The 15,308-nt window shown below is 41.3% G+C and overlaps 1 long non-coding RNA gene, 1 other non-coding gene and 1 pseudogene across 2 annotated transcripts in view; 2 read left to right on the top strand and 1 right to left on the bottom strand.

Annotated features, from left to right (window-relative positions):
* LOC122235357 overlaps positions 1-15,308 on the bottom strand; it is an 82,123-nt gene that overhangs the window by 17,843 nt on the left and 48,972 nt on the right. The gene's annotated exons all lie outside the window — the stretch shown is intronic.
* On the top strand, positions 4,121-4,260 carry LOC122236819. Its single transcript, XR_006215066.1, has one exon. It is a non-coding gene; the product is annotated as a small nucleolar RNA SNORA7 (small nucleolar RNA).
* On the top strand, positions 4,299-4,739 carry LOC102948571 (annotated as a pseudogene).

Below are 15,308 nucleotides of genomic sequence, written 5' to 3' on the forward strand. Positions count from 1 at the left end.
CCTAAGGTTGGGAACAAGGCAAGGATGTCTGCTCTCATCATCACTTATTCAACATTAGAAGTTATAAACCAATATAAAAAGGCAATAAAAGTCATGTATATCAGGAAGGAATCAATGAAATTGTGCATGTATAATTTCTTTAAAAAGTAAAATATATAGGTATAAACCTAACAAGATATTTACAGGACTTGTATGCTGAAAACTACACAACACTGATGAAAATAATCAAAAAGATCTAAACAAACAGAAAGACATGCCGTATTCGTGGTGGAAAATCTCAACACAGCAAAGATGTCAAATTTCCAGCAACTCTTTTCTCTTTTTATAGACATCAACAATATTATTCTAAAATTTACATGGGAAAGCAAAGGAATTAGAATAGCTCAAACAATTTTGGATGGACCTACCCAATTTCAGCTCAAACAATGGATCTACCCAATTTCAAGACTTATTAGATACTATAGAAATCAACACTACGTATTAAAAAAAAAAAAAGCCTATGTGATATTGGCATTGTGGTAGACACACAGATCAGTAAAACAGAACCCAGAACCCAGAAATAAATCCATGCAAATATGCCCACCTGATGTTTTACAAAGATACAAAGTGATTTCATGAAGAAAAGAGAGCTTTTTCAAGTATCTGGTGTTGGAGCAAGCAATTGGACAGCCACAAACAAACAAACACAAGTAACCATGACTTAAGTCTCACACCTTATACAAAAATTCATTCAAAATGGATCATAGACTTAAATGTAAAACATGAAACTATAAAATATATTTTTAAAAAGCGGAGGAGATAATCTTTAAGAGCTAGGGCTAGGCAAAAAGAGCCCTTAAACTTGACACTAAATCAAAATCCATAAAAGGAAAAGTTGATAAGCTGATAAATTGGATTTGACCAAAATGTAAAATTTTTACTTTGTAAGACTCTATTAAGAGGATGAAAAGTCAAGATAGGGACAAAGAGAAAATATTTGCAAACTACATATCCGAAAAGGCTATTCTCCAGAATATATAAAGTACTAGCAAATCTCAACATTAAAACCATAAACAGTCCTGTTAGAAAATAGGCAAAAGGCATAAAGAGGCGTTCAATCAAAAAAGGATATAAAGATGGCAAAAAAAAAAAAAAAAAAAAAGCACATGAAAAGATTTTCAACAAAATTAGCTATTGGAAAAATAGAACCACAATGGGATATAAAATCTCATAGATTTACCTATCAGAATGTCTAAAGTTAAAATAGTAACAACACTAAATACCGGTGAAGATGTGGAGAAAATGCATCACTCATACATTGCTGGTGGGAAGGTAAAATGATAAAGCCACTCGGAAAACAGTTTAGCAGTTTCTTTAAAAAGGAAACATGCAACTACCATGGGGCTCAGCAGTTACACTCCTAGGTATTATCCTAGCGAAATGAAGAGATGTTCACACAAAGGCCTGTACACAAATGTTTACAGTAACTGTATTTAAAGTAGCTAAAAATTGGAAACCCAGATGTCTTTCAGAGTCAACTGTTAAACAAATGGTAATCTATCAACACTGTGGAGGACTACTCAGCAATTAAAAAAAAAAAATCTACCAATACACACAACATGCATGAATCTCCAGAGAATTATGTCGAATGCAAAAAAAAAAAAAAAAAAAAAAAAAGCTAATCCCCAAATCCCCAAAGGTTATATGCTACATGATTCTTCCACTTTTATAACGTTTTTGAAATGATAAAAAACTACAGAAATGGAGAACAGATTAGGGTTTGCCAGGGGTTTAAGGAAGGGGTGGAGGAGGATGGAAGTAGGTATGACTAAGCAAAAGCAACATGAGGGATCTTGTGGGGATAGAAATGTTCTGTATCTTAACTGTCTAAGTCAATATCCTGGTTGAACTTTAATGTGAACATCAATTTGAATTTCATACAATGCCCATGGAATTCCAGATATAGTCATAAGAAACCCATAATTGGCTAGGTAGATATGCAAAATATAGTTCCATCTTGACTTCAGGTGCCATGTGTTTACACAACTGCTAATGGAAATGTTCCCTATCCTAACTATGAATGTCAATATTCTAGTTGTGATATGTACTAGTTTCTTTAAGATGTTACCATTGGAGGAAACTGGGTTAAGGGTACATGGAATCTTTCTGCACTATTTTATACAAATTCATGTAAATCTACTGCTATCTCAAAATAAAAATGTTTTTAAGAAAAAATAAAAGCATCTGCATACAAATCATCATTATGTGTTTTCCAAGAACACATGCAGAAAATAGACACTGAGGAGATCAGAGGGACTGCTTGCTGGTAGGGAAGGTGAGGAGAATGGGAGTGAGCCATGGGAATAAAGGACATATTTTGCTAATAGCAGAAAAAGCTTAAATTCTTTTTTAATGCTCTCGGTTCACATTTGTCTGACCAGCCAGTGATGGATTGTAGCACAGAGTCCATTACTCCTTATTGAATGCATCCAAAGTCATAGATCAGGGGTCGCACACAAAAAATCCTTCTATAATATGAGGTTTATAGGATGTCCATGGAGCTCCATATATAGCCACAGGCCTCATGTAATTGGCTCGGGAAGGTAGGCAAAATATGGTTCCCTTTTGATTGCAGGTGTTAAGTACTTACACAACAGCAAATGAAATTCAAATCAAGGCGTCACTATAACAACAGTTAAGTTTACATCTCAAAATCCTATCTTGGGGGCAGCTAGGCTAAATGGCTCATTGTAATTATTTGGATAATTCATTTGTACAGGCATAGTACCATTAAATAACAAAATACGTTCAGTTTATAAACTAATCTTATTCTTATGTCTTAGTTCTCTTAAATTTTCTGTGAAGGCTTGATGTTTAAAGACCGAAGGGGAGAATTTCCTGCTAAGGGTTTTTAGTAGATATTTTACTTTATTTTATTTTATTTTATTTTATTTTATTTTATTTTATTTTATTTATTAGATATTTTACATAAGAATTTACTGGACAAATTCCTTGGAAGTTTACAATCTAGAATTCTAGAAAGATTTTTATGTATACTAACCCTTTTCTGAGTGTATGAGGAAGCAGAAAGTTCCACAAACTCAGGCCCATCTGATCTTTAAGAGTGTATTCAATTAATTCAAGCTTCTATTCACAACTGCTATGTGCCAAAAACTGCATTAGACACTGATGAAAAATGTAAGTCACATACAACCTCTAGCCTCAAAGAGCTCAAAATCTAGTAGAGGAGACAAGGAAGTAGACAATGATAACTCAGCATGGAAAGGAATAAATAAAGGTATGAGCAAAATCTCATTTAAGGGAGCAGAGTATGCATTGTAGCGTGTTCTTGGAGGCCAAGTAGGAATGACATCCAAACTGTTCTTGAGAAAGGATTAGGTGTTTGAGTGACAGAGAGAAAAAGGAAGTGCATTCAAGACAGGTATACGCCAGGCTTGAAGACTTAAGAGGAAACCGCACCCTTCTCACTTAAAATTCTAAATCAGAGTTCTACTTACGGTTCTCCCAGATTGCACTGCAACTGTCTCAGCAAGCTAAGGAGTCAAGGCATCCGTGGGGACTGGCCATCCTCCCCTGCTTGTGTCCCCTGTGTCGTCCTTCTGTTTCTCCAGCTGCTCTTTCATTCTCTTCCCTCCCCTGACCAACCTCCTCCAAGTCTGCCCTACCTGACAAATCTGTGACCATAATGATCCCACGCCCCAACGTGCCCTGAACTTTCAGGTCAGGCATCCACCACAGCTTTTGTGTCCCCCTTCAAGTCCCTGAGAGAGAATATCTAATCAGCCTAGCTGATTAGTTTTTAGACATGTCTACTGAACATTGTAAAAGTGTCACATGGTGTGCAGTTAACCCCGCATCTCACATGGACAAAGGAAACAGTCTCCCTTGTGATTCCTCTTTCAATGTCAGGTGCCTGGTTGAATATTCTGGTTTCATGTTTCTGAACTGAGGGGTTCCAGAATTTAGGTATTCTGCAACCTTGGCTGCATATTACAACCACTTCTAAGACATATTTTAAAATTCTGATGCCAAGAACCCGTCCCCAGAAATTCCAATATAATTGATTGGGTGAGGCTTCCCAGGTGATTTTATTGTGCACACACATCAAAAACCATGAAGACTTCTCCCAGGATCATGTCTGGGGAGTGGTTAATATTCTGCCATCTTCGTAAATGGGAGAGAAAGCGAGCCTTGCAGAGGTACCCATTCTACTCCCAGTTTGCTCAGCAGCTGGAGATTGGAAGACAGTCTGCAACAATGTTCAAGGCCTGAGCAGGAAATCTTCCTTCTAGGACTCAATGATACCATCTCTGCTTCTTTCCTGAAGGCATAATGGCTGCCCTCAGACCTCTGGTGAAGCCCAAGATCATTAAAAAGAGGACAAAGAAGTTCATCTGGCACCAGTCAGACCAGTATGTCAAAATTAAGTGCAACTGGCAGAAACACAGAAGCACTGATGATAGGATGCGCAGAAGATTCAAGGGCCAGATCCTGATGCCCAACATGGGTTATGGGAGCAACAAGAAAACAAAGCACATGCTGCCCAGTGGCTCTCAGAAGTTTCTAGTCCACAAGTCAAGGAGCTTAAGGTGCTGCTGATGTGCAACGAATCTTACCGTGAAGAGATTGCTTACAATGTCTCCTCCAAGAACCGTAAAGCCATAGTGGAACGAGAAGCTCAGCTGGCTATCAGAGTCACGAATCCCAATGCCAGGTTGCACAGCAAATAAAATGAATAGACAGACAGCTTATGTGCACATCACATTTGTTTTAATAAAACCATAAAACTACAAAAAACAAACAAACAAAAAACCATGAAGACTTGCTCTTAGTGCACTGTTGGGAGAATTGATGAGTGGCTTCCTGAGCCTATGACTAATGGCATCCTTCCAGCTTTTGTCATCAGCATCAGCTACTTGCACAGATGCTCTCTGACAACACTCAGCTAATCCTCCATATTTTAGGCCTATATTGCCAAAAACAGACGGTATTGGCTCAAAGGAAGGAAGTAGCTTATTCCCACATACCTATATCTCTCCTTTCAGAATTGCAGAATTCCAGAATGAGAATATACATAATAGGGAATGAGCTCATGGAGAAAGTAAGACAGTGTATAATAAGCTACATTCTCACTGGAATCCCTGGGTTCTATGAACGGGTGGTGACATTGGTATATCGTGTATGCAGTGATCCTGATGCAGCTGACTTTAACAAATAGTACCCTTCTTCTACAACACCGCACCTCCAAGTGTATTCCCCTTTTTTTTGTTCAGAGTCAGTTCCTCCAATGTTCAGTGAGGGGACACCTCCTATCTCGCCTTGTCCCAGCCCCTAAAATGGTCATAGCATTAAAGATACAGGTAGTTAAAAAAAAAAAAAAAACAGATACAGGTAGTCATTTCTCCATCTAAATCATCTGCCTGTTTGGAATATACTATAAGGGTATGTTTCTTGGGGTACATCCCTCAGCAGTTTAGAAAAACAGTTCCTTCTTCAATAGCTGGTGCAGTGACTCAGTCCTGCCCGGCCTAGTCCTTGACCAGCAGTCACAAGGTTAATTTTCTGTCCCAAAGATTCATGTCTCCTGAATCATCCAAAAACAACACTGTAGAATGAGCCCAATGTCATAAGTGATGTAGCCCAAGGCTTTCTGGCCTATGCCAGCAGTTAGATATTTACCCCAGGCTTGGACTTCCAAGGTTATAATAGGAAAATAAGGCAAAGCAGTGTACACACAGTTCTGGGAATGTACGTGTTTGGCACCCATATACTGGAGCTCACAGACCCACAGAAAGACACTGACTTATATTGGAAATACCAACACAGAGACACATGTGCAAAGTAATTCCAGACAGACCGTGGTCACCAGCGCTTGGCTAACATGTGAGGTCACACGCACATGTAACTTGCACATCATTCCCCTTCTGATACCTATGACTCATTATCAATACCTGCAGATATTTACATCCAAGGAGAATATGGTGAGCAGCTAAAACTACCTACTTCCCCTCCTTTCTCATCTCCTTAGATATCACCCTATACCTCCAGGGATATGATGCCTTTGCCAGTGGAAAAGGAAGTGTACTTCCTTAAGGAGATGAGCTAGCCAATCTCACTGCTCTTCTCCATACCAAGTGGAAGAGGGGGAGCCCAAATGTAAATCCACACAGTGAAGGCAGGAAGCAAGGCTTAGACATTTTGATGACGAGAGTTTTTTCTCAAATTCTCATCCCTGCCACTACAGAAACAGCGGTCACTACGGAGGGCTGAGAACACTAGGTCAACACACCTTTCTCCCTTTCACCCTTCTCTTCATATTGCTCTGTTTGCCAAAGGTCATTTCATCCAACCCACTGCTTCTGAGAACTGGCAACTGCTACAATAATTACAGGCAAGCTGCCCTATCCTCTCCTTTCACCCGTCTCCAAGGTCTCCCAGAGATCAAGGAAGTTTACCTGAGCAGGCATCAGTCACATGTCTATGCCTGCAGGCTAGAGCTGGGACACAGCCAAAGTAATTCCAGGAATTGGACTTGGACAATATCCTAAGATAACCTCTCTTTTTCTCCAGAGCCTGGGTGAATTGTGTAGTTTGGGACAGGCTGCCTGAAGTTAGGACTCACTCTGTGTCTCCTACTTTCCACCTTCTACAACTGGTTGCCTACAGTTTACCTGAGGTCCAGGCTGGAGTGGAGAGAATCAGTTCTCAGAATTCAGCACGACTCTTCACAGGTGGCCCGACCAGTGCTGAGTGTAAGAAATTATGATTCAGGTCTCAAATTGTGATGATTCAGGTCTCAAAGTTTTCAATGTTAGAGCTCCTTTTGTTCTCTCAGATTTTCCAATCACAGTCATCTATTTCATAAAGAATTTTGAGTTCTACTCTGTGCCAGAAACTGGAGATAGAAAGGAGAATATAGCACAGAACTTGACCTCCAGGATCTCAAAGTATAATGTAACGTGCATCTCTGAGCTCGTATTCTAATAAGTGGAGTGAGGTGGGTGGGGAATGGGCTAAATGGGCGATGGGTATTAAGGAGGGGACTTGTGTTGAACACTGTGAGTTGTATGTTAAGTGATGAATCACTAAATTCTACTCCTGAAACAATATTACACTATATGTTAACTAACTAGAATTTAAATGAAAATTTGAAGAAAAAAAAAAAGAGGAGAAGCGTCTTATAACAAAGCGATCCCTCTCTTTTTGCTATGGTGTATTTGTTGTTGTTTGTTTTTGTTTCACTGATTTATTTCACAGAGAGAAGAAAGCAAACAAGTGGGTCAATTTTGCCATCTTGAGCTGAAAGTCTCCAATAGCAAAGATTCTAATGGAGATTTAAAGGACAGTATCTCAAAGAAAGAGAGCACTCTGGAGTGGATTACTTTAGTATTTGCTTGGCCCTGTTCCCAGTGTAATAGAGTCCCCTTAAATTATCCCAAGACCTGAAGGACATGCTAATCTAGAAGCTGATGATCTGGAAGAAGAGAAATATGGGTAGTCACCATCCTGACTTGTCAAGAACTGAGAGGTTTCCAAGCTTAAAAGATTTTCAGTGCTAAAATGGAAAGTTCTAGGCAAACCAGGGTACGTTGGTCTCACCCAAAGTGGTGGGATGAAGAAAGTGGGCAGAAATGCCATAGGTCTCATCTTGATTATTTCCTTAAGTTCTCTGAAACTGTGTCCAGGGCTGGGAAGCAGAAATTTATAGGTAAAGTGAGTACAAGCCAGATGGACGAAGCTCCTAGTTTGGGGGGGGGGGGGGGCGGGGAGCAGTGCAGGATGCAGAGGGAGGAGGACAGTATCAGCAACCATTTGCCAATAGAAACAGAGCTCCAAGACTTAACCAGGGAAAGTATCTGGCGTCCAGTCTTTGCAGATACCACAGAGCAGAAGAGAGGATTAAGAGTGAGAGGGCAGGACTTGGATAAGGACAGTGCCAGGCTGGCAAAAGAGAAGTCAGCAACCATTGTTTCATGTGAGTGAAGTGGTTGATATGGCAAGCAAGTGAAGACAGGTCAATTAAATTGACCTCTGATACAAGGACATTATTTAGGCTATAAAACCAGGAAGAACAGCCCATCTCCTGTCCTGGCAATGTAGTCATGACATGTGCCATTGGGCAGATCCTGTTGACTTTTCCTATAGAAGCAGACTCTGTCGCAAAGGGTACCTGGAAAGGTTAAGAGGATGTGCTGGGAAGCCCTGTCAAGTGGCCTTAAGAGACTCACAAACCACTCTTCCTCCTTTCCATCCCTTCAGAAAACCCAGCGGGCAATGCTTACTCATTCTCCTGTACTTAACTGAGCTACCAGGTTAGATATTAGTCCTGAATTCCTGGAGCAGACGTTGGCCACAAAGATTAAACCATAATTTTAAATTGTGAGGGGCAGCACAGTACAATGAGAAGGGGATGGCTTTTGCAAGTCAAGACACCTAGACATTGATTTAGTCTGGTCACTTACTACCTCTGTCAAATTAACTTGTAACATTGGTTTAATAGTAGGTATTACATAAGGGGTTTTGTGAGACAGAGACATAACTGTATGAAAATACCAAGCACATGCCAATACATGAGAAAGGGAACCTCCCTTCTTCCCACACAGAGTGACCCAGCTCCCTGTGTGTGTGTGTGTGTGTGTGTGTGTGTGTGTGTGTATGAATGCATGTGTGATTGTGTATATGTGTGGCTGTGTGACTGTGTATGTGACTGTGTGTGTGTATATGACTGTGTGTATGACTATGTGTGGCACTGTGTGTGTGTGTGTGTGTGTGTGTGTGTTCATGTGACCCTCTGGCTTAGAATTGTAACCAGCGGATAGAAGTCCTCTCTTCTTTCTCATCCTTCCTCGGGAGCTATACTTTAACTGCATGCTGTAGCTCTCATTCCAAAGCCAGAAAGTTTTGACTTCTCCATTTTTTCACAGACTTCCAGCTCAAAAACACACCAGTGGCTTCCATATCATTGTAAAAAGGGCCCTGGAACTTATTTTTTTCTAATTTTGGAGGGACATGAAGCTATCTCTACCTCTGAGATATTCTGCTCCAAAACCCTCTCTCTACCAGGATTGGGTAACTGAGTCAGAAATGATCCCCTCCCCTAATCCCGAAGATAGTTCCTGTGACAAAAACAAACCACAGTGTTTCCTCCAACTGCTCCCAGCTGTGTCTCAATTCTCACCTCTGTCCCCTATCTTCACTTTGCTCCATACACAATGAGCTCATCAGGGACCATGAAAGACCCCAAAGAAAGATGCCCACAGTAGAGGACTAGCATGTGTCTGGAAATGTTTGAAGAATTCTTTAAGAATATAAGCTTCCAGCATAAATCTATGAAAGGGAGGGAACTCTGAGGCCTTCCAAAAAGGAGGAGTCTAGAATTAGAGAACTTTTTAAACAAAAATTTTTTAATATTTATTTTTGAGACAGAGAGAGACAGAGCATGAACGGGGGAGGCTCAGAGAGAGAGGGAGACACAGAATCTGAAACAGGCTCCAGGCTCTGAGCTGTCAGCACAGAGCCCGACGCGGGGCTCGAACTCATGGACCGCGAGAACATGACCTGAGCCGAAGTTGGACGCTTAACCGACTGAGCCACCCAGGGGCCCCTAGAATTAGAGAACTTTATTTTTCCACTTCCTCTTACTTCTCCTGGTCCTCTGGGCTCTTTGTTGCTGAGCAAAGGGAAATGGATAAGACATGATACAGAACTATCTGCTTTATGGGTTTCTAGAGTGTTAAACCTTTGTTCCCAAGTTACTGACCCAAGATACCTAAAAAGAGTGAGAATCTAGACAGGAAGAGGGATGAAGAGGTGGTCATTTCATGACCACCAAAGGTGGCAAGCCAGTCACTTGAACAAGATTAATGGAAGGTTCTATTCTCCTGGGCTGGACTGGCTGGAAAGGCAGGAAACTTCAGGCTTTCCTGATTCTTCCACATTTGTACAGGACCACCTCTCTTAGACTTCAGTTCCTTGTCACTGCTGTCCTCCTTTGGTGTGAATAAATGAGGGGAAGACTGCCTCCCAGCCAAGAGCTGAGCTGCAGGGTGTACAGAGTTTTCAGCAAACACCACCCGGACGTGCTAAAAAGCTGCCAGGTTACACGGAAATTTTAAGATTTACACATTCTTTCTCCCGAACTGAGAAAATTGCTTCCAAGTTTTCAAGAAATTGAAATTCTGAAAGGAATTTATTCACTCATTTGTTCTTTTGACAAATATTTATTGATCACCTATTTGAGAGTTACTGTTCTATGCCTTCTGGATAAAGCAGAAAATGGGAGATAGGAATTCTTTGCCCCTTGAGACTTACATCCTCTTGGAGAGACAAGCAAATCATAAAGAAATATATAGTAAAATGCTGGATTATAAGTGCCATGGTGAAAAATGGAGCAAGCCAGAGGGATAAAAAGAGTCTGAGGGTAATCATTGGAACAAGGTGATGATGGAAGAGCTCCCTGGAAAGGACACATCTGAACAGAGGAGGCTACCATTCAAGTACATTACAGTAGAGGTTACCAAGCAGGAACTGCAGGTACAACTCCTGAGGCAGGAGTTTGCTCGGTGTTTTCAAAGACGAGAAGAAGGCCAAGGCAAATGAAACAGAATAGGGAGAAAGACAATGATAGAAACTGAAATCAGAAAATTTTGTCATAACCAGATCTCTTAGGGCTCCCTAGACCATGAGTGGGGAGGGGCAATGAAATTTATTCCACAGATAATGGAAAGCCATCAGGAAGGGTTTTGTTTTGTTTTTGGAGGCGGGAGTATAAAATCTGCTTTGTTTTTAAAGGATCGCATGCTGCCTGCTATCTGTAGCATAGGTTATATAAGGGTACAGGTGGAAACAAGGAGAACAGTTAGGAAATGTGGCAGTGGTCCAGGTGACAGGTGCTTGGGATCTGACTAAGGGATTGGAATTAGGGATGGGAAATGAGATAGCATTATAAATACTTTTTATGGTAAAACCACAGGATTTGCTGGGAGATTGGATGTGGGTTGCAAGAGAAAGAACATTATCATTGATGACTCCAAAGTTTTGACCTAAGCATCTGGGTACTTGGAGATGCCATTTGCTAAAATGTGTGGAAGGCTGTGGGAGGAGTGTTTTGGGAATGCAGAGAATCAAAAGTTTTGACCCGGATGTGTGAAATCTGTGATGCTTTATGACATCCAGTGAACTGTTATGCAGGCTATTAAATGAACATATCTGGAATTCAGGGGGAAAGGTCAGGGCTGGAGATACAATTTGGGAGTCATTACCACATAAAAACCATTAGGATAGAAGATCTTAGCAAGTGAGGGTCATCCAAGATTGAAAGCTTAAGGACGAGGAGGACCTGCAAAGGAGATGCAATTATCATACTCAAGCAAAGAATAAAAGTCAGAACACAATTCATGGCATAATGTAATGTAATGGGGAAAAGATGGTGTTTGTTGTTTGAATTAATCACTCTCAATGTGGGTAAGAATGTAGGGTAACTGGCAATGCAATACATTCATTGTTCTAGGAGGTGTCATTTTGGAAAAAGTACTTTGGAACTGGAACTTCTTAACCTAGTAATTCCACAACCAGGAATAATGACTTACTTATTCTTTTATCATCTACAATTTATTGAGACTTTTTCACTCTGATCACTGCTCTAGACACTGAGAATATGGCAGTGAAATAAATACACACACACACACACACACACACACACACACACACACACAAACTATATCCACCCTCATGGTTCTTATATTCAAGTCAGGGAATTATTACAGTATTCCTTGAAAGAGTTACAATTGAAGATAACTAAATATTTAAATAAGGGGTGGGGTGCCTGGCTGGTTCAGATGGCTAAGGGTACGGCTTCAGCTCAGGTCATGATCTCCCAGTTCATTAGTTCAAACCCCGAATTAGGCTCCGCACTGACAGTGTGAAGTCTGCTTGGGATTTTCTGTCTCTCTCTTTACCCCTACCCAACTCATGCCCTCTCTCTCTCTCACACACACACAAAATAAAGAAACTTAAAAACTTTTTTAAATGTTTAAGTAAGGGATTGGTTAAGTAAATAATTTCTGTTCTTATATATTAGGTAGCCTTTAAAATATGAAGAAGATGGGCCACCTGGGTGGCTCAGTCGGTTAGGCATCTGACTCTTGATCTTGACTCAGGTCATGATCTCATGGTTTGTGAGTTTGAGCCCCACATCGAGTTCTGCACTGACAGTGCGGAGCCTGCTTGGGATTCTGTCTCTCCTTCTCTCTGCCCCTCCCCCACTAGTGCTCTCTCTCTCTCTCTCTCTCTCTCAAAATAAAAATAAACAAACTTTAAAATAAATAAAAGGGCGCCTGGGTGGCTCAGTTGGTTGAGCGACTGACTTCAGCTCAGGTCATGATCTCATAGATTGTGAGTTTGAGCCCTGCGTCAGGCTCTGTGCTGACAGCTCGGAGCCTGGAGCCTGCTTCGGATTCTGTGTCTCCCCCTCTCTCTACCCCTACCCTGCTCACGCTCTGTGTCTCTCTGTGTCTCAATAATAAATAAATGTTTAAAAAATTAAAAATAAATAAATACAATTAATTAATGCAGAAGAAATCCAATTATAGTGGCAAATATTTCTAAACTACTGCACAGCAAACAGTGGTAATATGAACAAGATATACAGTATGGATTCATTTATAAATCATATGTCATGTGTATATGGGCACATGCACATGAGCACACATGTGCCAAGACAATTCAATGAAATACTGGTTTGTGAGTTTTTATTGTTGCTTTTGCTGCTATAGGAAGAACTACGAGATATCATTCCCTCCCCATTCTTATATATGTTGGTGTGCTGAGTCTGAGGCCACAAATTATGTTATCTCTTAGGGATTCGACAGATCAGGGCATAAGAGTGAGTGTATAGACCCAAAGGAGGCTGGTATACTGGGGGAGCTACATAATAGGAATCTAAGTTCATCACCAAAAAGGAAGATTAGCTAGGAAGAAAAGTCTAGTAGCTAGGATGTATTTCCAGATATATTTGATTTAGAGATATTAAAAAAAATTTTTTCCCTCACATATATATGTATATAGATATACATGCATATGTATATGTATATATATGAAAATCATAAATTTATAAAATTTACAGAATTATAAATTTATAATTATATTTTGGTCAATAAAGAATGAGAAAGAAAAATAGAGTTGAAAGCTGAACTAGAATGAGAACAGTGGTCAAATTATGATGATTTTTGTTTTCTTTTGTTTGGCTACATTTTTTTCTACAATAAGCATTTATAATTTTGCAATGAATTTCAAGTACAGCGAGACCCCAGAAGGAAGAGGGATCACTTTGGCTAAGACCATCAGGAAAGATTCTCTGGAGAAGATGATATCTGTGCATCAGAGCCCTGTGGGTGGAAATGGGGGTGGGTGTAGAATCCTGGGCAGGCAAACATTCACAAATGCAGCAGGTCACAGGGATGTGTTCAGAATATTACAAAAATTTGCCATTCTGTATATGGCACATGCACAGCCTACTCCTCACTTCCCAGGTAGTTGTCTGAGGATGAGGTCTATGTGTGGGATAGTGGAGGAAAGTGTGTAAAAATGCTTCCCTCGTGGGGCACCTGGGTGGCTCAGTCAGTTAAGCGTCCAACTTCAGCTCAGGTCACAATCTCGCGGTCTGCGAATTCGAGCCCCGCGTCAGGCTCTGAGCTGATGGCTCAGAGCCTGGAGCCTGCTTCTGATTCTGTGCCTCCCTCTCTCTCTGCCCCTCCCCCGTTCATGCTCTGTCTCTCTCTCTCTGTCTCAAAAAGAAATAAACGTTAAAAAAAATTTTTTTAAAAATGCTTCCCTCGTTACCCTCCCTACATCTCTCAGCGTCTTGTTTCAATAGTTTCCTCCAAGATCATCAAAATAATGCAATAATAATGTTCAACTATCTCCTTAACAAACAGTATACTTATTTGAAATATAAGTAAAATCATTTAAATTTTAAAATGCCAAAGCCCTGCCTACCCAGAGATTTTGATTTGGGATTTCTAAGATGGACCCATTATTTTTGTTTTTGTTTTTTACCTGTTCAAGCAGTTCTTATTTACATGGGGGTGTGAGAAACCATGGTCTACTAAATTCTAAAGCTCCAAGCTCATTAGGGCTTCAGCTGAAATTCATTACTAAAAATTCTTGAGGAGGAGGAGCCAAGAAGGCAAAACACCATGGAAGTTTTTTGTGTCTCACGTCCATGAAATACAGCCAGACCAACACTAAACCATCATGCACACCTAGAAAACTGATCTGAGAATTAACACAACAATCTGCACAATCTGAACCACAGAATTCAGCAGGTACGTGGTGCAGAGAGGAGAACTGGGGGAGAGAGAAGCTGCAGAGGGCAGGAAGCTGCCTTTGAATGCAGAGAGAGATGGGGGCTACAGAATACGGGAAAAGCACCTCCACCAAAGCAGCTAGAGAGAAAATGGAAAAGTGGAAACAGCCACAGGGGCTGAACTAAAAGGCAGAAAGGAGAAAAGAGAAAGGAGAGGGTTTAAATTCCACTAGGACTATAAACAGGGGGAGCACAGAGTCTAAAAATCCACAGCTCAATACCTCATGGTGCTCTGGTGAGAAGGGCGAATCCCCAGGAGCAGAGTGGAGTCTGGGTTCTTCAGGCCACACAGGGAGAGGTGGTTCCCCTGCTGGGAGGACACCTGGTAGAGGCTGCGTGGTCCCCCAAAGGCAAGACCCTAGTGGACTCGGGAGAACAACCACATTCGTGGGTGCTGGAACAAGGTCATTAAGGGTGAAGCCTGGTGCCAGGTGTGTGCTGTGATTTTCCATAATCCCTAAGGCACTGCTGCTACACTATCTCATAAACTTTTTCTGGGGCAGGCTGGCACCCAGCCGCAGTCTCTGGGCATCAGCAGTAGCACAGACCTGCAAACATTCCTGGGTGTGGCTAGCACCCGGCCATAGCTCACTGAGACCCTCCACAGGGGGGGCGGAATGGGTCAAAGCTGCAGTCCCTCAGAAGTAAGGGGTCGGGAAAAACAGCCACATCTGAGACAAAACTCAGGAGAGAGGTGCTGCTTGGGGCTTGGTCACGGACTGTGTAGAAGTGGGGAGTGGACGGAAGCCAAAGACAAAGGATGGGTGCGCGATTGCTGATTGGGGAGAATAGAGTTCTGATACTAGAGACTGGGTAGCTGGGAGACACCATTTTCACCGCTGCCGGGCATACACACACCTACAAGCACCACAACAATCCACCCCAGCAAGTATTAGCACCATCTAGTGGAGAATGGAGCCATTACACTAAGCCCTGCCCAACT

The sequence above is a fragment of the Panthera tigris genome, chromosome A2 (assembly GCF_018350195.1).
Source record: "Panthera tigris isolate Pti1 chromosome A2, P.tigris_Pti1_mat1.1, whole genome shotgun sequence".
In the NCBI taxonomy this organism is placed as follows: Eukaryota; Metazoa; Chordata; class Mammalia; order Carnivora; family Felidae; genus Panthera; species Panthera tigris.